Genomic DNA, 24,837 nt, shown 5'->3' on the forward strand with positions numbered 1-24,837 from the left:
CAGGACGACTGAAAACTCTGCTCCTCTTCAAACTTTTCTCTAAACTACAGCTGCTTCTTCGTTAGCTTAGCTCCTGTTTTAGCTTCTCGTCCAGTCTGACGCAGACAGAGCCTGAACTGAAGATAAAAACTTTGTGGAGGCTGCATCTACTGTACAAGAGTTCACGACGACAGTCAACCCTCCTGACTTTATGGAGTGAAGGAAATGACAGATGACAAATTAGGCTCAGAGGGTTTCACAGCCTCGGATCAGATAATCCCTGATGGTCTTAATCCCTGACCTGAGAGGGGGAGGAGGGGGGAGGAGGGGGGAGGACCCCCGTTACCTGTTAAATGTTTGAAGTGGAGGAGAGAGCTTCACCTGAATCCATCTACAACAACTGTGTTTGCTCTGACAATAATCTGATGATTCTCAGTTTGTTGTCAGGACATTTCTCTCTCACTTGTGAAGAACGTTTCAGGAGCAGGAAGTGATTAATTTCTGATTAAGTTTTATTTTTACAGCTGACCCTCCTGGCTAAAAAACACTGTCGACAGATGAAACAGCTCTTTGCCAGATTCTGGTTTTAATGACAGCTTTGAATCTCACTCTTCACACTGCCAAATAAAAACACTCCTCTCCAACCAAAACACCAACTGCTGCTTCCGTTTCAGTCTCTTCCTGCGTCCGGTACGAAACCCACCGATGCCAGGCAGCACCTTCCTCTGACGGGCCAAAACAAAATCACCCAGCAAACCTACTTCACACCAACTCCTACGAGCCTGTGAGACACTCATATTAATATTAATGGTTTATGTTCAACACGCTGCTGAAAAATGAAATAGAGCAGAACAAGATCAACAATGTGATTAAATTCACAAATTAATTTCACTAATTTATGTTGGATAAAGTTTATTTTTATGCCCAGTCTTTTCCACATCGTCTCCCTGGCGACTCCGCAGTCGCCTTTTAATGTTTAGTTACTAAAAGTAAATTAAAAAGTGGAGAAATTTCTATTCTCATCCCGTTAATGAAGGAAATGACAGAGTGGAAACTGGACGTGGCTAATTCCTGGAGACATACGCTTCAAAAACTAATCTCCTCCTCGCTGACCGGCACTCTGTGTCGGTTCTGTTTTCAACTTTGGCCCTGATCAGAGGCTCAGCTGAAGGATCAACCAATCACAGCGCAGTGTGCTGCTGAACGAGCCAATCCAGAACAACATGTTTCTGTGTGTGTTTGTGTCATTGATCCAAACTGGAAAAGATAAAGAAGACGACTTTCCTGCAGTTAGATAATCAGATTATGAGGAGCTGTGGGGGTCGTCTGTGTGTGTGTTGTAGGCCTGAACAATTTTGGGAAAATATCTTTTTATCTATAATTGCAGTTTTTCTGACAGATATTGTGATTTGTGAGGCAGGTCAGGTTAGGTTGACCCACACAGCACAGAGTGAAGGAGCAGCAGCCGTCCTCAGCCGGAAAATGACGACAGAAAATGAAAACCGGACGAAGAAGAAGCTGAGGAACCTTTGGTCCTGACATTCATCTGGACGTTACTTTGTCACGTACCACCCACCTAAATATCATCACAAACCAAGCACACACCCCGCCAATGGCAACAACACTCCCCAATGTCAGGGGCCTCCCCCAGCAGGATGATGTTCCCACCACACCACAAAACCTGCTCAGAAACGTCTCTCGTGACAAAGTAACGTCCAGATGAATGTCAGGACCAAAGGTTCCTCAGCAGAACATTGGGTCATAGTGAGATGATCGATGTTACTTCATCCACCAGTGGTCATAATGTTAGGGCTGATTGGTGTATTTCAGCTGTTTAAAGTCAGACAAGAAGCAAACTGTGTGGAAAGCATGTGCCCTCAGAGACAGCTAACACCACTGATCTGAAACAGAGCCGTCCTTTACAGCACAATACAAGACTTTATAGTCCCAGACCAGCTCCTACTGGTCCCCTTAAAACAACCAGAGTGAAACCTGCTCCACCACAAAAACCTGAACCTGATGATATCTTCACATCTCACGAGGAGAAAGGAACCTCGACAGAAACAGTGACGATACATCACTATCCACTGTTTTTCCACTTCCAGGCTGAAGTTTTCATGTTTGCTTTCTAAACAGTTTTCATGTCTTGTATTTGGTCAGAATGGTGAAGTGTATGTTGCTGCCTACACAGTGCTGGAATCACAGCTTTATATTCAACATCTCTGCTGTTTCTACAGTTTCCTCTATTCCCACTGTGTGATCACACGTTTCAGCTTGATGAACAGGGGTTTCATGATCTATGGACACTGTGTTGTTTCATTCACTTGTTTAAATCTTCATTTCACCTCTAGATTCCAGCTAACAGCTAATAATTAGCACATACATCACATACCAGAGGCAAGAGATGAAAAACATGAAAACGTTTGAGGTGCACGAGAGCAGAGAATCATTTAAAAACAGACGAGAGAGAGAGGAAGACAGACGCTGCAGCTCATCACATTCATCTGTCTTTAATATGAACAATAACACAGAGAAGGAGAGAGAGAGGTCTAATTATCCAGAAACCATTATGAAGCAATGTGACAGAACGAGAGCACTTTGTGGTAATAACAGCAAAACAGCAGACTGAGTGACGGAGCGAGAGAGAGAGAGAGCACTTTGTGTTAATGACAGTAAAATCAGCCGACTGACAGATGAGAGGAAGAAGCAGCAGCTTCACTCTGTGGTTTGATTTCTGCTCGTACGAGGCTGCTGTGGGACGAGTGTTCGTCTGCAGCACCGTGTGATGTGACCCAAATATCACAACAACAGAGAAGAGAAAACACACATCACATCTCACTTCAACAACAACATTACAGTCTTTAATCTGACTCCACCGAGGCGTCGACTCCTCTGTTTTAGATGGCGTCTGTTACCGTCACTGTCGTATTCTCAGCGTTAAGGCTTTGTACGTTTCTATTGGCTCTGAGCATCCACACTGCCCAGTGTGGTCAATAAACCTGCTGTCGTATATGGAGGGGGACATGGACATAACAGAGACCATCTTTATACTAAGAATCGTCATGATACTGCAGGTGTTTCTGCATCTGGAGCTGTTGAGTCTGATCTGTGGTGTCATGCCTCCTGCTGCTCCTACGATCCTGCTCAATGACTGTTCTTACATTTAAAATTCATAAGTGGTAGTCTTATTGCTGTAAGGCGGCGCGATTCTGAAAAATTGAGAATAATGATTTTCTTGCTTAAAATTTAAATCACAATTCTCTCTCACGATTTTTTTCCATGTGTTTATTGCGTTCATTTACCAGATACATGAGGAAATGGAACAGAAAATTGGCGTCCATTTAGAAATGAGATCGCACTCTGGACTGAGATCGCGATTTTAATTTGATTAATCGAGCAGCCCTGTTTCTAAGAGGAGGTCCCCAACAAGAAGAGAAGTCCCCAACAAGAAGCAACAAAAACCTGAACCATTTCAGAGCTTCATTTAGACTGAACACAGATCATCTGAACACAGAAATGCAAAATCACAATTTTGTAACCTCAGGTCAACACCAATAAACCCAGTCTCTCCAAATAGACTGAAACACTTTCCTCAGTGTAGTCAGGACATTTCACCATGAGCTAACCAATATTTTTTTGTGATCTCTCAACTGACACAGTCTCCACCACAACAAGGACGTTTCCAAATGGATGAAACATCGTTCAGTTTTAATTTTTGTTTTGTACACCTGGAGAGAACAGAGAGCATCTTCAGACGGTTCAAACACCTGCATCCACACACCTGAATACTCACTCACTCTGCCTTTAAGGAGGAGGTTTAAATCCCTGACAAGCAGCAACAAAAACCTGAAACATCAAAAAGTTTCACTTTAACAGACTGAACTGATCTGTTTTATTTCCAGATGCAAAACTGCAAATTTTGTAACTCTATGTTGATAGGATTATAGTTCCAGAGAAAAATGTGAGAGAAAAATATTTTCATTTCCTAAAGCAGAAATAATGAACTGTCTCTTCCAAGAAAAGGAAAAAAAGAGGAAAAATTCAAAGGATTTTGAAAACAAAACAGAAGCTGTGACTCAGACTGGATTAGTAATATCATCATTTTAATTTCTGCTGCTCTCTCTCTTCAGCTTCTCTGCTGTCGCTCCGATGAAGCACATTGAAAGTGAGACGACAAACAGAAGCAGACAGAGATGAAACAGACAGAAATCCTGAGGAGTGAGGGATAAAGGAAAAGTGTGGAGAGGAGGAGGCAGATATCAAAGGTGCTCTCAGCGGGCGTCTGACGAGCTAAAGTAAAAATAGTCGGCAGGTCGCCGTTAGGACGAGGAGACGCTGCTCCTGTCAAACTCAATCCTCAGACACAGCGTTTCATTGTCGTCTCTGTTTCAGGTACAGACAGCACCGAACCGCCACTTCCTGTCCGACCAGAGACGAGCGGCTTCTGGAAACATTAGGACAGGAAGTTTAAGTGTTTGTTCAGAGATGGGAAGTTAAACTGAAACGTCACATTCATCTCTTCCAATCTCACCAGACGCACTCGTGGCTTCATTTAAAACCCCAGATTTTTATTTAAAATTCCACTTGAGATCCAAAGGTTTCCAAAGACGCCAAGACTGTCAGGCTGAATTCTGAGGACATGCACAAGAAAGTAAAAGTATTTTCAAGATGGCTGAATGAGAAACCTGACCGACACAGAGTTACAGCGTCCCATCTCAAAGATACTTCACTGACAGAGCGATGGATCATTATAAATACTTTGCTTTGCTTCCTGTGGAGGAAAAAAGCTGCATCAAGATGCACCAATAATTGTTTTATTGTTTTACTCTAAGTTAGAGGCTACAGTCTTCTTCACCTAGATGGAACAGGTTTACATCAGTGTTCACACAGTTTTATCTTCTCTTCTTATCTGCTTTCACTGACAAAAACTAGAAAACATTTCCTGTCAAAAGACTAAAACTGAATGTTGTCATGACTTTTAAATGACCCCACACATCCTGTAAACTCTTCTTAAGTTTGTGTTTTTCCTGACGAACAAAGAAGAAAGGAACATAAACAGAGAACTGGCTGACAGTCAGAAAAGCTCCCAGCATTTAAAACGCCAACATGCAAAAACATCAGCAACTGTCCCAGATACAGACACACAGACACATATGTTTGTGGACTCGTGAGGACTCTCACTGACAAAATACATCCACTCAACTTTAACCCAAACCTGAGTCTACCCCGACCCTAAAACTAGGTCCAACTTTAACCCAAACCTGAGTCTACCTCGACCCAAAGTCTAAACCATAAAACAGCTCTTTAAAAACAATGCAAAAACGTGCCAGAGACATTGTGAACTCCCTTTCAAAAACATCCTCACTTTTCACAAATGCCCTCACTTTCCAGGTGTATTTCCAGGTTAAAAACTGAGAGCGGTCCTCACAAAGACAGAAAACACGAGCACCCAGGCACACACAGTCTGGTGTCATATATCTTCTGTAACACACCTATTATCATGTGGAGTGTCCTATTATCTGTGTTTACAGGGAACTACAGGAACCAGAAGCAGAAGCTGATGATGTATCACACGCAACCTGTTAATGCTAAGGAGCTCGTTAAATGACTTAATTAATGCATTACCTGTCACTGTTGACCATGTGAACTCTACATCTTTCCTCGTGGATTCGATTCGTTTATTTGTTGGGTTTGGTTTAGTTTGTCCTCGTTAACATGCAGATTTATGCAGAAACAGACTTCAGACCTGATGCCGTCGCTGAGTCGAGGGTGTGAAGATGTGAGTGAAGTGTTGAGTAAATCAGCGCCACTATCTCGACACCCTGTAGATCATTCATTCACAGACCAGGTATTATTATTCGTCCATTATTATCTTTTAGTGCATTAATAACGACTTTTTTCAAATCACACAGACAGTTTTTTGATTGAATATCTTCTTCCAGGCAGAGCTGAGAAATAACTAACAAACTAATATTAGTCATTTCTTTGTGTAATGTGTAAAAACGGAGAATTTTCTGCAGCTTCAGTGCCTGTTTCTGTTCCTCCTCATCTTAATTCTCCAGAGATCTCAACATCAAACAACAATAAATCTAAATTAGATTCTTAAAAAGAAAAGTACAAAGACTGTCAGAGGAAATAGATTAAAGAGGAAAACCACAAGATGTTTTTTAACACGTCTTGGTGCTAATGTTTGGTTTTCTGCCCAATTCATTTAACATAAAAATAAAAAGAGAAAATGAAAAGATAGAAACGACTGTTGCACTGCAGGTGATTTCTCCAGTCGATGGAGACGTGGTAAAAAAAACTCTCACCTCTGACGACCAGGTATAAACAGCACAGGTGGGATTTTTAGCTACACAGAGAAGGTTGCAGTGGGGAACAGAAACCTGTCTTTACTTTTACTCTGCAGAAATCTAAATGACATTTGACACAGAGAAGTCACGCCACAGAAATATCCAGAGAGCAGCACTTATAAATAAATGTAGACCTGTTCCTGAAAAGCTTTAGTTTGAACAGCAGTGGGAAAACTACAGAAAAAACAGTGTCCATCTCCAATATTCAGCGCCGTGCGTCGCTTTAAACGCTGCTGCTGCAAGGAATCATAGGACAGCGTTCTCTCCCTTCCTTTGGTAAAGGAAGGTTCAGTGTCTCCTCTGCTAAAGGAGATAAGATAGGAAGCACTGAAGGAGGCCAGAGCAGCTCTGATCAAGGCTGAGACTCAGTCAGGTCATTTCCCTCAGTCTGAACCTTCAGAAGGAAAAAGGACGATTCCACTGCAGCCAGAGTTTGGTGTGTTTGTTACTTCCTGCTCAGAAGCAGAAGGGGATCATGGGTAATACACACCGTTTGGTCTCAGTTTTCACAAACAGAACAGACACAGTTTGTAATAACAGAAAGAATCCTGTCATCTGCACAGAGACATCTGATTCTTCTGTTCCACACCCTCCACTGTTTACTCATTGATTCCTTAATACAGTTTGTTATATCACAGCTGCATTAACACACACTCTCTCACACACACACTCACACACTGCAGGTTTCATAAACCAAAGTTCCAGGGAACAGACTATTTCCTGGAGTGAACTCAATAACTCTGTTTCTGTGAATTGAAAGGTTTCCTGTTGTTCTAAAGAAACTCAGCGTGGTGCGTTCATGGACTCACAGACCACCTGTTCCACGTGAAAGGAATAAAAGAACAAAACAGAGAAATAAAAAGTTTTTCAGATGATCGCTTTGACCTGACTTTTGGGGCGTTGAGTCCTTTTCTGACAGCACTTTTATTAAAGAATAAATAATGCATTTCCTGAAAGTCTCTCCCTGTGGTTAGTCTGAGCCTGAACACAGGAAGCAGGTCATTTATCAGACTGTCAGAGGGAATTTATAGCCCAGCAACATAATCTCTGTTAACTGTTGCTCTTTGCTGTTGGATTATGGTCTTATCTTGTGTCTTCTCAAACCTCAGGAACTTCGTTTATCGATGAAACTGAGCTGAATCATCGAGGCCACGTTGGAACATCCAATCAAAAACAAACAAACTCTCCTTACCTTGAATCCAGGATCATCCAATCACAAGCAGCTCCACAGGAGAGCCAATCAGCGAGCGAGAAATGTCCAAATCCAGGAGGAGAAGAAGTCCAGACTCCTAATGTTTGTTCCAGTCCTGATTAACTCCTCTGTCTTTAAATCTGTGGAGAGAAAGAGGAAAGTCAGGAGTGAAGCCGGGTGAGGAGGCTCTGCTTTCATCTTTATCCAGATGCATTGTGGGACAGGTGCAGGTTTCCCTGAGAACTGGGACACAGAGTTTCTCAGACTACAGAGGACTGGAAGATCAGGTTGATATCTGAGTCTGCAGCAGGACTGATCTAAGGCTTTCAGTATCAGACATCAGCTGAAAGAATCAGAAACTGTCCAGAACTGAACGCTGGAAAATCAGTTTTAGACCTTATTATCTTTAAGAATTACTTAAAGGATAATTCTTGTATTTTTGAACCTGTGTTTGAGAACATTATAGACAGGATTCCTGCAGAAATCTAACCGGAATCATCACTATATATCACTACCAGACTCCATTGACAAAAACAGGAATTTCACCAAGCAGAAAACAGGAGCTGCTGGAATACCACTGCCTCCATCTGTTAGTCTGCTTTTGTTATTGTGTGACTTTCAGTGGTGGAAGAAGTAATCAGATACTTTACATCAGTAAAAGTACCACACAATAACACAAAAAACAAAGAGGTACTTCAGCAGTTCCTGTGTTCTACTCAGCTTAAATTCCTCTTTTTATCAATGGAGTCTGGTAGTGATATACAGTGATTTTTCTTATTATTGTCTTTATAAACTGACTATAAATGCCAAATATTTGGACTTAAAGAGTTGCTAAGTGTTATTGTTACTTTATATCACTACCTGAGTCCACTGACAAAAACAGGAATTTTAGCCGAACATTGTGCATCTGATGTAAAATTTTATTCCAATTTGTTGTTGTATTCAAACATATGGAAACACACATTTTTATCTTGTTCATCTTTGTTTCTCTCTCGTTTATATTTCAGGATTATTTCAACCGAACACCAGCTCTGGTTAAAAACAATGTTCATGACCCTGAGTAAAAACTAAGAATAGAATCAGCATCAAACCCCCTCAGTGTTTGTCTGCAGAGTCAAAAACAGCATTTACACATCCAGTCCAATTCTCAGTAGATATCTCCACCTCGTCTGATGTGAGCTCAAGAAGGAAGAAGAATTTTAAAATTTCCTTTTTATTTTTTTTCCTCCAGAATAAGACAAATCCCAAAGGGAGAAAATAAAATATAGACTCAGTCAGTTTTGGATTCTCCATCATTTATTTCTGAATGCAACACTTCCTGTGTGCAACTTCAGCATCTAATAAGAAAACACTGATGTGAATCTGCTGTGACTTTAACTGAAAAGTTCACTTCGTTTCTTTGCACAACACTCGCTCACAAATCAACTTCAGCCGTGTTCCTGACAGCAGCTGAACCCCCCCCCCGTTCACCGCCTGCCAGTCAGAAATCACTTTGCCTCAGAAAATTTGCTGTGAAATGGAGAAGACGAGTGTAAGTCGACTGTGCTGATGGGTTTTATGTATTCCTGCCGCACGCTCCGTCTGCCTCTGAAGAGCACTTTGAAGTCCAGAGCATGTAGAGGAGCAGAAAATACATCGAGCCGAACGAAGAATCAAACAACACCGTCACTCAGGATCCAAACCGGCCGGTGTTTTAAATGATGTCTGTAAACACCAACAATTCAATGGGGAACAATCTGAAGTTTATTGCTGATGATGAGCTCAGAATACAGAGAGAGAAGTGGAGGTTTACTGAAGATGAAAAGTTATAAAGTTTATATGTTTTACAAAACATAAAGAGGAAAAGGTGTCTGATCCTTCAGGTTTAGTTGATCAGATCATCTTCACAGATGAACACCACTGTTCTGATGTTTGAAGTAAGAAGCTAATGTTAGGCTATAAACCAACTACACCACGGTCACATGACGTCAACGTCTCCACCACTAAGCTTCCAACTGGTCATTTCATTTAGCTCTGAGCTCTTCTACAAAAGCCTTTCTTCTTAGAAAGTTAGTGAGAGTTTGAAAGAGCGTGAGCGCGTCCTCTTCCATCTCTCTCCTGTGCCTGTTATTTCTCCTGACTCTGGTTTGTTCCTGGTCTCTTGGACGCTTCAACCTCTTCAGTTTCAAAACTCCATTTTTATTGATGCTAAACTTGCTCCCCTATGTTACATCACTTCCAGTTTGTCGTTTGTAGATGCAGAAGGGAAATTCTCACACAAAAAAACGCCTCCAGAAGTCACTGTAGTGTATGTATATAAATATATAATCTAGTTTCTGCATCATTACCCCACACATTGATTCACTGTGGTCTCCAACCTGCAAGTTGTTCTTTAAAAACTTTAAATCATCCAACTGTGAGAAGCAAAACACAACCGGCAGCTCAGTCTGCAGATGTTTAAAACAAAAACAGGCAAAGCAGATTCCCTTCATAATCCCTCTATTTCACTAATTTCACTTTACTTGCGATATATTTCACCTTTTTTTGTTGCCAGGAACCAGACATTTGTTCCAGATCTCAGCTCTAATTAGCTGCCTAATTGGGAAATTAAACCCTAACAGTTTGTTCCAGCTGCAGAGCTACAGCTCGAGGCACTTTGACTTGTCTGCAGCCGAGGTGCCAGACGAAGTCAAGTCTGAGAAAAATTATTATTTTTGCTCCTGCAGACGGTCCAACCCGACGGGAGGAAAAATCCAGCTGAGCGAAACCAACAGTAACACGACAACTTAAGCTTCACACTGATCACAAGTCTTTTGTTCAGGTTCAACAGTTTGTAAAGAGTCTCAACACCTCTCAACCTCACGCTGTTCACAAATATTCACTGCCAAATCCACAAAACAGACACTTATGGGCAAGAATAAGTGCGTTTAAGTGATGAGACCTGTGTTACCAAATTAAAGAGAAATAACTGAAGCTCAGTCGACTAAAGGCTGAACAACAACATAGTGATAACAATCGAGCCTGATGATACAAACTTGTTGTGAAGTAAAAAAGGGTTAACCTTTGTCTTCAGGTGTGTAAAGGAAGGTCAGGGTCAGGGCTGGGTGATAAAACAATCTTAATCTGGGATTGCAATGAAATTCATGTCGATTAAGACGATGGGCTCAGGGCATTTTATTCTAACAACCTATCACACAACAGCGTTAGCATAACAACAGCGTTAGCATAACAACAGTACACACCAACTTCCTGAAGAAAAAAAGCTGTGGACGAGTCAGAAACATGAGTGGAACCAGAGAGAGGTACGAAAGTGAACAACTGACATTATCCTCCTCTGACTGTCGACAACAAAGGTCACAGCACGTCGATTATATGGAAGTGGTTTGGTTTCATTAAAAGTAACGAAGTCCAGATGAAGACGGTCTGAAAAACAGGTTGCCAGTCGATACCAACAAAGATGGAAACAACAAATCTTTACAATCAGCTGAAAAGGTTTCATCCCAGAGAGCACACAGAGAGGATGAAGATGCTGTTTATCCATCCAGACCACGTCCTAGCAGGGCTAACAGCTAGCAGCTAACAGGGCTGAACCAAAGCTAACATCTATCCTGTCGTCTTTTTCAGCCGTTGGCCCCAAATGAAAAGAAGTGTGGATATAACAAACACAAAGACATGATGACATAAATTTACTCCTTAAACTCCTTCTACTTTCGGGATTCTCTGATGGTTTCTTGTTCTTATGAACCTGATTCTGTTTGCTCTTAAATCTGAACTCATTACTGATTCACTTTGTTATCGTTAATGAACTTTGTCGCAGTTGGCGGCTCGGAGACAAACTCCCGCAGCAGTAAATAAAACAGCAGACCACACAGGAGAATATGTGCCGCTGACGCTCCATTACTCTCTATGATCTGCATGTTGCTGCGGCATACTGATTCGTTTGAAACTTCTCATTTAAATCACAGCTGACACACGGAGTCTCTACACGCCATTACCCAGCAGCCCCTGCAGCGCCGCTCTGACACGCGGGCGCATAGCAAGCGAACGGGACCCGGCTCATTAACGTCCCGCGGCCTCAGCCTGAGACCTGCTCCATGTTTTTCACAATGAAAGAGACGAGACGAGACCAAATGTATTTGTCTCTATTAACATCTCGTCCAGTTATCAGCTCGGCAAGGACACACACACACACACACACACACACACACACACACAGCTTCCTGTTGACTTTCTGATTGGTTCGAGCCGCCCGAGCTTTCAGCCGCCGTGAGGAGAAACTTCACACTGAGTTTTTAATTCTGTCGTTCTCCGCGGTTCATTCTCTCTCTCTCCTCCTCTGTTCTTTTCTTAAAGGAGAAAATAATTTCTCCTGGTTTACCGACGAGCTCAGACACGAGGACGCTGAGCAGGAAACAAAGATCATCTGCTGCAGGAAACAGCTACGAACAGGGACACGTTTTATATTTACAGGACCTGCAGAGACCGATGGAGGATTCTGTCGAGTCCTGTGCAGACTTAACAACTTCCACCACAACATCCACCTGAGGACAATTCAGATTTCTGGCTTCCCTTTTGTGTGTTGAGTGTTATGATTCTTAGACCAAGACTGAAACTGCGACACAAGCATCCATAATACAGTGGTGTAGAAATGAGTGCTAAAACCAGGAAGTAAGTTAGCGTGTTAGCATGTTAGCTCTTCCTGTTCCCTCGTCCCAGAGTCAGTGTGTTTCTGGTTAAATGTCTGAAATAAGGTCTGTGGTTTTAACACAAGCTCAAGACATTTTCAGGTTTGATTCTCCGACATAAAATGGGTCAGTAAATCCCCCACTCCTGATGTTTGAAGCTTTTACGTGTCTTAAAAAAGGCGGTTGCTAACGAGTGTCTAAATGAGACTACAGAGGTTGTCGGGGACATTAACATGAAAACCCATCTACTCACCAGTCCACCTTTACAGCCTCGTTGTGTTTCTACTCACGCTCTTTCAAACTCTCACTAACTTTCTAAGAAGAAAGGCTTTTGTAGAAGAGCTCAGAGACAAGGACTGAGGACTAAAGACTAAAGACTGAGGATTGAAGACTAAGGACTGAAGGCCAAAGATTAAAGACTGATGTACTAAACCTGTAAGGATCAGAAAATGTAGTTTACTTTGTGTAATAATCCAAAACCAACTGGATTTTGTGGCGGGAAGCAGGCTGATGCTAATTTCAGGGTTGGACTACAAAAATACGCCATGACTCTATAGCAATCACAGAACTGGCTAGACACATAAATAAAAATACAAGTCACTAACAGACTCATTAACATTTTGTGGTCTCCAGATTTAACTCTCAGCTCTGCTCATGATGAAGAGCTGAAGGACGGAGCAGCAGCCGAGCGGAGACACCGAAACTGAACTCTCCATCACCAAAACACACCAACAGCCGGCGGCTCCACGAAGCAATAAAGAGCCACTCATCAGAGCTGAGCAGAGAATGAAGAGCCCCCATCATTACATGTGCAAATGAAGCTATTATCTAACCACCGTCCAGATAAGTGACTCACTCTCTGCTCTCTGCACCTCCCTGAGGCAACAGCGAGGTCCAGGGGCCATCGAGCGACTCGGTTATGGACTTTAGGGGCTCGGAGCTTCAAAGCTTAGCCATCATCACAGAGAACCTCTTATCAGTCATATCGCAGCAGAGACCTTGGAGGGAAGCGGTGGTCTGCTGCAGCTGTCAGTGGAAATAAAATAAAGGAGAGTTTGGGCCTTTGGGTGGTGGAGGAGGGAGAGTTGAGTTATGGGTGACGGCAGCCGGCAGGTTTGAGCAAATGAGCTGAAAACAGAGGCAGCGAGGGGGAATAAAAGAAGAAAATAACAGAAAGGGAGATACAGCAGCATGAGTGTGTGTGTGTGTGTGTGGTGAACAGATGTGTGAACGGAGGCGATGATGCTGAGGAAACCCTCAGTTAAATCAGAGCTTCATGCAAACATGTCGGTCGAATCAGATTTGGTTGTGATTTGATTGCAGACGTGCAGCAGAGGAAAACCACCGGCTTCCACACAGACTGAAGAGTTACTGCATGTGTGAATGAAGATGATGTTATTTGGGAACAAAGGTGTTTTGACATCGTTATAAATCCTCCTGTCGACACTTTATGAGGATAATGTTGGAGCGCACCCTGAGCTAACTGTCTGTTAGCTCTACGGTCATATCGATCTATCATACAAGAGCAACTGATAAGAAGCAAAATACGGTCACCCTAGATTCATATTAACATTACATATTCACCATGTTCACATATCTGATGAAACAGTCTGTTCACAACCTGTGGGACAGCCGAACAGCAGCGCCTCCGAATGACATTCAGCTGAACGTTATCAAGCTAGAAAGCTAATGTAATCTAGTGTAATGCTGCCTTCCAGTTCGTCTCTGAAGTCTGAATTTCCGGGTTCCTAGTCAAAAGCTTCAACTGGAACTGTTTGTAGGTTACACTGTGATTTACATGCATTAAAAATTCACCAGAATAAGGGAAACTACATGAGCGTGAAACTCACATTTACCTGGAAAAAGTACAGATGTACAGCTGTGAAATAAACCTGCTTTTCCCCATGTTTCTGAACCAGAACGATGACTGCTAACTGTTCTGTGTTTCCCGATGTTTGATATTGAGAAGCCTCACTGTTATGCTGTTTGTTAAAATGGACATAAAATGCACATATGGGCATCCAAACGTGGTTCACATGCAGTCTGCAGCAGACCGGGTCTAATCCTGGAGCTTGAAAAGCTTGTGAGGATCCAGCAGAGTTACACTCGTCCTGCTTCACGCTCACACACTCTGCAGCCTCCTTGGGTTAATAAGTGTAAATCTGCTGCTGCTTCCTGCAGGAAAACTGTCAGATCTGTCACCTCGTGCAGATTTACTGCAGCCAGCGTTAAAACCCTCAGCGGGTTAACACGCTCTGCGACGGGCTCCACACACTGCAGCTTTAAATCTGACGGCTGACCTTCAGCGTGCATCACACGTCCCCGTCTCCCACCTAATGCTGAGACGTACAGACGGTTATTACGACGGAGGAGACGATAACGACGGGGTGAGGACCTGCTGAGAGGAGGAACATGTGAGAATGAAGTGTTAATGAAAGTGTGATCGCCTCAGTCAGACTGTGAACACTGACTGTTGTGTCTGTAGATTAATTCAGAAATAATCTCGGTCTGAGCAGGTGGATCGGTTTCATCCTACAGGTGAAGACACAAAAACAAAAATATTTCACAGATTTCAAAGTCTTAATGAAAGAAAAGGTCGTCACTACGGCGACATAAAGACACGATTTCGAATTAAGAGGACGGACGTCACCACGATTTAAACAGAAAAGCAACATGAGCACAAACCAAACTGTTATAAATTGTCCTCTGTGAATCTGCTGCAGGAAACAGGTTGTTCAGTCGTCTGAGAATCTAATAATACCTGTGGATGTTACAGCTAACAGGGCTTCATGTCTGAGATTTTTATTTGTCACGATCAGATAAGTTTGTTTCCGTCTGCAGCTGCAGTTCAACATGAACCACGTCCACAAACAGAGAGAAGAAACATCAATGAAAAACCTGTTGACAGAGTCCAACTGCTACAAATGATATTTTACCATTAAATATAAAAATACAGCAACAGACCAATCTCTTCATTTAAAAATGAATCAGTAAGGAGCCTGAAAACAGGTTGAATCCAGTCATTAACCCTGAACAAACACTTTCCTGTTTCCTGCAGTAAAAACAGGTAAATCTGCTGCTTATTAACACACACACACACACACACAGAGGAGATTAGGACTAAATGGGCTAATCCACACATTGTTCTGTGTGTGTGTGTGAGGTGTCTTTGAATGACTGAAATAAAAGGTCACTGGATGAATCTTTCCGGATAAAATGAATAAAAGATGCAACAAAAAAAGAAGAGAATGAGCCAAATAACAAGAGTAGAACACACAGAAAACACACACACACACGCACACACACACACACACACACACACACACACACATAAACACAAACATGCACAGCGTGAGTGTGAAATGCGTTGCAGTCGCCCTGCACATGTTTGGCAGCGGGTAGATCCTGGTAGCTTGGAGGTCAGCCAACAAACACGCACACACACAGATACACAACCACAGACACACACAGAGGTCAGCCTAATGGGTTTTATGCTGTGAATGCATTCCTGAAACACTCCACATCGAGCCAAGAAAACATGTTGAAACAAATGTAGGTAGCTGCGAACTCGCTGACAAAAAACAGAGGGACTATGAGACGTCACGAACCCGGATACTTCACATTCCTGAACCCAACCAGGAAAAAAAAGACTGTTTAAACTCCAGAGTGAAACCTCAGCGTCTTCATCAGCAGCTGGAGACACAGAGAGGACGCGGCACTCATGGCTGAGCGCTGCGGTAATGATCCTAATGATTAACATGGCTGCCCTGATCAGTGTCGCCAATCTGAAGGAAACAGCAGCTGCTGACAGAACAGAATCAACCAGCAGGAGTAAAAACACAATGAATACTAAATCTGTCTTTGAACATGAAGCTCTGGCGACAAACTGAGGAAGTATATGAGTCGACTTTCCTCAGGGATAAAAAGTATATTAAAGCTGTGGAGGGAGGATGTTTCCAGCTCCATTAGGACGTGGTGTGGAGGAGCCAGACTTAATGACGTCCTCGCTAAAAAGTTGATGATTGAACGTATCTGTCAGGACTGGGGATGGGCATTTGAAGAAATTTCTTTGATCGATCATCAGGACAATCGTTTTTTCCTCAGTGAAATCTTCATTCCAAGAAGATATGATTGTCCAACCCAGTCAAATCAAACCCAACACATAACAACACCACAACTGAGAGGCTCTTACACACAGTATGACACAGTTATCAAACGTTAACAAAATAAGCGTTAAAAAAACATTAGCCTACCAAAATTTAACTTGTACAAATCCAAAAGATCGAGAGAGTAAAGTAACTCAAGCTACTGATCTTTGTTGATGCTCAGCGTTGACACCTGAATGCAGCTTAGTGACAGTGAATCCAGCAGCTGAAAACATCAGCTCTAAAGAGCCCAAAGTTGATGCGCTAACCACACATCAATTTAATTTCACGTGACTGACAAAATTCTTAGTAATCAATGACCAATCATTGATTGATTATGTAAATCTCGAGTTGAGACATCGAGGGCCCAACAAAGTCTCGTCTTAAAACGACCACAAAGAAAGACGTGATAGAAACACAGGGCAGAGCATCAGAGGCGGGGCGACTCGTTTCTGTTGGCCACTCTGATATTCTCTGCTCCAGGTGAGTGCAGGTGAGTTCTACCTGCAGAGAGCTGCATGACTGTCGCAGGAACGTGCACAGGTAACACAGAAACTACCGGAGTTAAGACTGGCTAACAGCGTCCGCAGCCCGACAACAAACAACTTCTTCACCAACAAATCTTTGCATTAAACAGAGAAATCTGATTCGTGGGCTACGACTCTGGACCTCAGTGATGGCACGTTCAACATCTGCTGTCACAGAACCACACGTGGCTGTGATACTTCTGTTGAACAAAAGTTTAACTTCTTTTATTTAACACAGAAGTGTGCAGTGTCTTCTATCATTTTAAAAGCATTTTTAATAATTAAACCTTTAACTCAGCCTCAGTCCTGCATAAATAATAAAATCTGTCCACTTCAGTTTGACTAGAACTCATTCCTGCAGTCAGAGGAAGTTTTCTGGAATCACAGAAGACGACTGAGTGTTTGCAGTGAACTGAACAAACGTCAAAGTCCAGAGGAAACACGACGGAGCAGCGAAACTGTCAGAAACTGATTCCTGCTGCCTGCCAGGGACGAACTCTGTCACTACCTCCTGCTTCGCTAAGACTCAGTTTATATTCTGCCGTGTGCTGCTGGATGGATGGATGGATGGATGGATGGATTCCCCCCGCTGCATGTAAAGGTCAGACAAATGAAATCACAGACAGCTGCAGGACATGTGTCTGATGGTTACATAGCAGCACCACCGAGGTCAGCCTCCGCCCCCCGGCTCTCTCCAAAGAAATTTATCTTCATCTCAGGGGCGAAATTTATCAGAGACCTCGGTGACTCTAAGCGGGGTGAGGGAGGAGAGAGGGAGGAGGTCTGTGCAGGGAGGCAGAACGAGAACAAAAACAGGACAACAAGAAAGAACAGAAAAGAAAAAGAGGATGGACGTCTCTGTGTCTGAGAGAGCAGACAGGCAGAACAGAAACAACACGAACTGAATCTTTACCTGTTCACACAAACACACCTGAAACTCTCAGCCAATCACAACCCCCCAGACAGGACCTCTTACTGCAGCAAGCAGCATCACCTGATCTGCTCACCTGTTCCCTGTTGGGATGGACTTACGATTGTGAACTGATCTGAATTTCTAAGAATTCAACATCTCAAAAACAAGAGACAACAACAAGAAGAAGCAGCAACAGATCCTGAGGCGAGAAGAAGTGAGATTTAAGAGAAGGAAGAGGAAGAGAGGAGGAGAAACAAACGATGCCCCTGAAGTATGAACAATCCTCCCAAATGTTCTTCAAGGCTTCGACTCCTTCATCCGTCCCTCCATTGTCTTCCCCGGAGCTCCAAACAAACCACATCAGAGGCGAGCCGACCTTCACGGGCCGCGAAGCAGATCTATACCGCAGTCAGAGCAGGTAAAACACAACGTGGCTGCTGGGAGTTTAACCCTGCCTCCCCTCACACAACAAGCTTCCTGATAATTAGTGGAGTCAGCGCAGACAAGCTTGAAAATCCGGGGGATGAAGTTTGTCAGGATTCTGCCCGTGTTTCACTGCTTCAACCATTCAAATCAAAGGGTTTTGTAGCTGTTTGCTTCCAGGAGTCGACAACTGATGTGATTAATAAAAAATGAGGCAAAAACAGAAGTGAGGAAGGGTTGTGTAATGTCGGTTTTTTGTAGCTGAAGGTTGATTAAAACCTGGACGTTTGAAGGAACACAGAGGTTTTGTCTGATCGTTCTCCATCCGTTCTAGACCAATTTATTTTCACCCAGGCAACTGCTGGTTTCAGACCATTTCTGTGAAAATGAACAAGCAGAGACTTGAAATTCCCTGTAGGTAGATTAGAGAAGGATAAAAATCCTTGGAATCGGTGCAGAGCAAGAAGGGAGAAATGGAGCAGCTGCTGCAACATAAACAAAAGGTGCAACTGTCCATGTCAAAGTATATTTCCCACTGACACTTATTCTAAGAGTCTGACAACATGATGACAGGATTCCTACAGAGACAGAGCTTTTTATTAAAGAGGAAGATCCTTTTAGTTTAACCAGAAACATCTCTATATATCTCTACCAGACTCCATAGATAAAAACAGGAATTTTACAGAGCAGAACACAGGAGCTGCTGGAATACCACTGCCTCTGTTAGTGTGTTTGAGTTATTGTGTGACTTTCAGTGGTGGACACTTTATTAAAGTCAAAGTATCACAGAATTATTCTAACAAACTAAGCGTGGTGTTCCAGCAGCTCTGTTAAAAATCGCTGTTTTTGTTAATGGAGTTTTGTACTGACATATAGCCACGTTTCAAACACCCTGCCTCCACCTGATTGTTTGTTTGTGGCGGTGCGTGATATTTCTACTGAGGTAAAGGATCTGAATACTTCTTCCACCACTGAAAATCACAATTACAGAACAAAAAACACAAAAATCTAAATATTAAATATGCTTTAAGACGTTTTGTGCAGCTGCAGTAACCGTTTTATGCATCAACCCTGGATCCCTGAATAATGCAAAACACATATTTCTGCAGAAAGTTTTAAGGCTCTGGAAGATGATTTCTATAGAGAAGAACTGAAAACAACAGCTGCCTGGAAGGAAATAAATCAATCTTTAAACTAATGGATGCTTTGTAAAACGATCAGCAGGGATTTAAAGTAAAGAGAAGATGTGGTTGATTTTCTTATCGGGATGTAAAAACCTCCGAACAACCTTTAAACCATGAGAAACTCAATTGAATCCAGCAGCAGCGCAGCATCAGGATTGATTCAGATAAAGAGCTCCCTACAGACGACCAGTTCAAGATCAATAACACAATACCAACAACCTGAATCAGATCCATCATAATACACCACTAATGTGCTGCATCATTGTTTTACTGCTGTGTTTATTCAAGGAGGAGGCGAGGAAGTAAAAAGTTGTACTATGGTGAAAACTTTGTCGTCGTGCGTCGACACCTCAACTGTGAATTTTCACGCGACTCCCACGTCGCCACAAGACCACGCAGCTCCACGTCTTCGCAGCAGGAAGTCGACCAGCTGTCCCGATAGAAACAATAAATATGGTTAAACTATTGTTTCCATGTGTGAAAACAGGAAACTTCAGCTTTGGGCAGAAACTTCACTTTAACACGTTTCTCTCTGGAGGGTTTTTTGGGATTGAGACTCTGAGTCGACTAAGTGAAGGAGACCAGACCAGCACTCCCCTGACCCTGTGACCTCTGACCTTTTTACCCAGAGGATAATACACCACAAGAAGAACAAAGACAGACACAGGAGCAGTAACAACAACTTGTGGGAAAAAACACGTCAAGAGTTGCAGCGTTTCAGGAAATTCAGGAGCAAAGCATCACTTTTTATCACCACCAGACTCCACTGACAAAAACAGGGATTTAACCAGGAGCTGCTGGAATACCACTGCCTCCATCTGTTAGTGTGTCTGTGTTACTGTGTGACTTTCAGTGGTGGAAGAAGTAATCAGATACTTTACTGAAGTAAAAGTACCACACAGTAACACAGACACACTAACAGATGGAGGCAGTGGTATTCCAGCAGCTCCTGGTTAAATCCCTGTTTGTTTCATTGGAGTCTGGTAGAGATATATAGAGATGTTTCTGGTTAAATTTCTTGAATAAAAAGCTCTGCCTCTGTAGGAATCGTGTCCATACAGGGTCTTGATGACCTTGAGTATAAACTGACCTGTAAAATCGGAGCAGCTGATGTTTCCTGAAAACAAAGTGCAGCAGTCGCCTCTCTGAGCTGACTGATGGAGAAAAACATCTCTCTTTTCTTCCTCTCCTCATGTTAATATCCATCCTCTGTCATCTCTCCTCTGTCTCCTCATTTTCTTGTCTCTGCTTCTCTAATTTCCTCTGAGCGCCTGCAATTTATTTTGAAAATCACTTTTCAGTGCGAGGCGGCCGAGCAGCTGAAGAAGCTTCTCTCTGACTGTCACAGCACTTTCACACTGAAGCTTCTGATCGACTGCAGGAACATTACATGCAAATGAGGAGAGAGGGTTTTTTTCCATCAGCAGGTTTTTCAGAGAATAATTCAATTTCCTTTATGGTAAAAAAAAAAAAAAAAAACACCATCAGAGAAATGGAGGGAGGCTTTTTCAGAAATCATTCATATGGCTCAAGTATTATCTAAATGTTTGTTATGATGCTGTTTTGGTCACCAGTGTATTAAGCTAACGTTAGCCAGGTAACGTTAACCAGGTAAATGTGGCAGATTACAGCCGACTGGTCAATTAATCAATTGAATGAAGAAATAACTGAGTCTATTAGTCCGGCTTTTGAAAATTAACTGGCAGCAGATGTGACGATGAATTCATCCTCTAAGTGACTTTTTGGAAAATCCCAAAGTCCAGTTTCTGAGCAGTTGTTGGTTTCCTGTTCGTCTGCTGTGGCAGTAACTGAATCCCTCTGGGTTTCAGGCTGTCGGTCAGACACAATAAACTCTGAAAACTATCAGCTGACATTTTATAAAACTGATTCTTAACACTGAATCAGGAGCAACTGAAGTCAGTCACCAGACAGTGACTGAATCAGGCTGAATCTGGATCATTTGTCATGTTCAGTTCAGACGAAAACAAACAACGATGTCTGAATATTTTACTGTTTATTATCAACGAGTTTGTGACTTTAATGAACAACATGTCCTCATGTTATTAATAGAAAATAGAACTTGTTCTACTCACAGCTGTTGCAGTTTAGTTGTATTAAACAGAGCTGATAGAGCAGATGTTTCTAATCACTCACAGCTTCGTTTATGTTCAGACTCAGTCACAAGTTCAGTTCTTACGGCTGCTTTAAATACCAGTGCTGCAGTCGTTCAGATAACCATCACACACAGACGCTGCTGCTCCTTTAATCTACATTTCTGCATTTTTGTCCAACCTGAGTCTCACAGCTCGTTCTCTCTCTGTATCTTTATCTTTCCGTCTGTGTGACGGTTATGAAGCAGATGTTGGAGGGAGGCTGAAGACAAACACAGCTGGACGGACGTTTACTGTCTATTTACTGCTGTTTGTTTCAGTTAAACTGTGAATCTGTGGCTCAGCTTCCTCCTCGTCAGTGGCACAGTCCGCCCAAAAACTGTCCCTTTCTAACAGCTGCAGGTCACTTCATGTTCATTAAAGAAATATAAAGTCTCAGTTGTGATGTTTTATCAAACCTCTCTCAGGCAGAAACTCCCAGTCTGATGTTTATTCTGAGTTTAAGCTGCAGAGTAAGTGCACTTTATCAGCTTTCTTTTCTCTGGAAATATCTCTTGCAGGATGATCTCTTATTTTGGCGGGGGCAAAAAAAAAACAAAACAGTTTCTGTGCGAGATAAAATCTTTGTTTCTGCCTGTGTGTCTCTCCTCTTTAAACCCTGAAAATCAACATGAGGCAGACGAGTGAAAACAACACCATACACTGTCAGACTTCAGTTTTCTAACCCCACCATCTGCAAAACTCAACCACAGCTGTGATCCAATACTAATACAGTTTACAGGCTTTAAGTCATGCTAGGCAAGTCCCAGGCAAGAATTAAGAGGAGAACCAAAGTCTAACTAAATATATTATCAGCTGTCAGACGTAAAAAAGACTTAATCTCTCTGACATGGGAAAATAAAAACATAAAATTTAAACTGTGATTTCATTAAAACTATAACAGCTATCACCATGAAGATTTAACTGAAAACAGGCTCAGGTCATGTGACCTGTTTAAAGTTTCAACCATGTTTCTATGTGAACGTATGAGGAAATAATGTGGCTCCAAACACAGGTGGGTTTGAACATTTTCACAACGACTTCCCGTTCATTTTCAATGGGATATCTTTTGCAGTTTTTCACGATTTACATCATCATGGTTTCTAAAAACATTAGTAAAAAACATAGGCCGCTATTCCCGATCGAACTGCACGATGTATGCTTTGCCGCAGTTTTCTCAAGGCTGTAGTTATGCACAGAAGAATATATGTTCTTCTTCACCTCCTCTCTCTCTTCACCTCCTCACGTACTCGTTTATCGTGTTTCTATCAAATAATTATTTACTTAATATTTTTATCTATATTTTTTCACATTATTTTTGCTTTATTTATTTATGACTTTATCTTCGTCTTCCTGCTAAAACATTGATTTTCTCTCTGCAGGCGGCAGGAAGTTTGAGTCTGCTGCGAGCCAACTGTCAGTACACTGCATCAGCAACACACACACACACACACACCTGGAGAGAGAGGGCAGTGTGTGTTGTGTTGCTGCCAGCAGCTGATCAATAGATCAGGAAGAGAAGCTTCATAGACACACAGAGGTCACCTGGCAGAGTGTCTGTGTGTGTGTGTCAGGTGTGTGTGTGTGTGTCAGGTGTGTGTGGGTATTAAAGCAGCAGAAGAAGAAAGAGGGTTTAAGGTGTTTTTAAGGTTGAAGTCACAGGAGTTTCACTCGACAACGCAAACATTGTTTATCTGCATGTGTGTGTGTGTGTGTGTGTGTGTGTGTGTGTGCACTTGGCAGGCAGCCATGTTGGAAGGTGTCTCAGTCAATACGAGCTGAGAGAGACAGAAGAGTGGACGATTAATTCACACACACACACACACACACACAGAGCAGTCCAATAAGAGATGGAATAAAGCCATTACTCTGCTTTATCCTCTCTCTCTCTCTCTCTCTCTCTCTCTCTCTCTCTGTCACTGATCCTCCACAGGTTTGAGTCCATTTTGTTCTCAATATTTTGATTTTAGTGTTTACCCTCTTTATAAATGTCTGACTGATTTTTATTTATGTAACTGTTCATTTATTTTCTTTACAGTCGTTTCCGTTTATTCTAATGGAGGAAAACTGAATCTGCCTTAAAACACAGTGAATCAGCTGATTCTTTACATAAGTCAATGAAAGTTAAAGAATTACTTGCTGCAGGCTGTTAGTGGAGCTGCTGCTAACGTTAGCTCAGAGTACTTACCCTCATCTGGTTTAAGATTACAGTTTAAACGTTATTTTAAAAAAGTGACAGTGGCTTGAAACAGTGAGGAAGTAGCAGTGCATCTGGCCTGCAGCCTGCGCTTACAGAAAACCCTGACTTTAACTAAAGTATCAAAAGTAAAAATACTCATATTACTAAAGATTACATCAGTGGGTTATTATTACTGATGCCAGCAACATTTCATTTTATCACTGGGCCCAATTTTTACTGCTTTACATACTATGTCCTGTTTGGTAGTTTGATAATGATAGCTAGGTTAGCTAGCAGCAGCTTTAAAACAGGAGCGACTTGGAGAAGTTGGACCTGAAACAGTATTTCGTCGGCCGTGACGTCAGAGTTAACAAGCAGATACAGCGGTTTTCAAAGAAAGAGCTGCATTAGATTAAAACACTGACTCTGGAGCAGAGACCAGCTCATTTTGAAAACACAACACGTAAATCAGACGAGGTGAAACTGAAATCCATGTGATCATGTGGCTGTGCAGAGGAGCGAGAGAGGATCTCCCAACATGTTGAACTGTTGCTTTACTGTAAAATATGCATGTGACCGTTTGATGTATTATGCAGCGGTTGTTTAGCATTCATGCATGATTCAGATGGTACAAACACACAGTGTGAAAAACCTGAGGGCAAAATGAATTAACACAGTGAGAAAGCTGGAGGAATTAAAATATATTATTTCTCATTCAGATCAGAGCAGCTCAGCAAAAAAAAAAAAAAAATCACTGAAGAACGGGCTGAAAGATAAATAGGAGCTGTGAGGATCCTGGTTCACTGGAACCAAACCGAACAGAATCTGTGGAGCAGAAGTCCTGTCTTAATATGTGTTTGTTAAAAGATGTTTGATCAGTGCTGCAGAGGGACGACGTGGCTGAAACACGACAGCTGTGATTCAAACTGAAGCTCATCGTCCACGTCAAAAACACACCGACTGTCCAGCTGTTTGTTTGGATGTGGTCCCTGTCAGCTGAACCACATCATCCTCCTGCTCCAAAGCACTGAGGGAACAATGAATCAGTTTTATGACGTGACAACAGTTTAGGTCTGAGTTAATTCACTGAGGGAGTCATGAAGTCCTGGACTACAGAGGTCTGACAGC

The 24,837-nt window shown here is 42.3% G+C and overlaps 1 protein-coding gene across 1 annotated transcript in view; it reads right to left on the minus strand.

Annotated features, from left to right (window-relative positions):
• The window catches only part of LOC108873897 (semaphorin-6D), a 146,085-nt gene that overhangs the window by 112,853 nt on the left and 8,395 nt on the right, over window positions 1-24,837 (minus strand). Inside the window, 1 exon segment of the mRNA XM_051069284.1 lies at window positions 7,525-7,664. The gene's annotated coding sequence lies outside the window, so the exon portion shown is untranslated.

Source organism: Lates calcarifer, linkage group LG3, assembly GCF_001640805.2.
Source record: "Lates calcarifer isolate ASB-BC8 linkage group LG3, TLL_Latcal_v3, whole genome shotgun sequence".
NCBI classification, from domain to species: domain Eukaryota; kingdom Metazoa; phylum Chordata; class Actinopteri; family Centropomidae; genus Lates; species Lates calcarifer.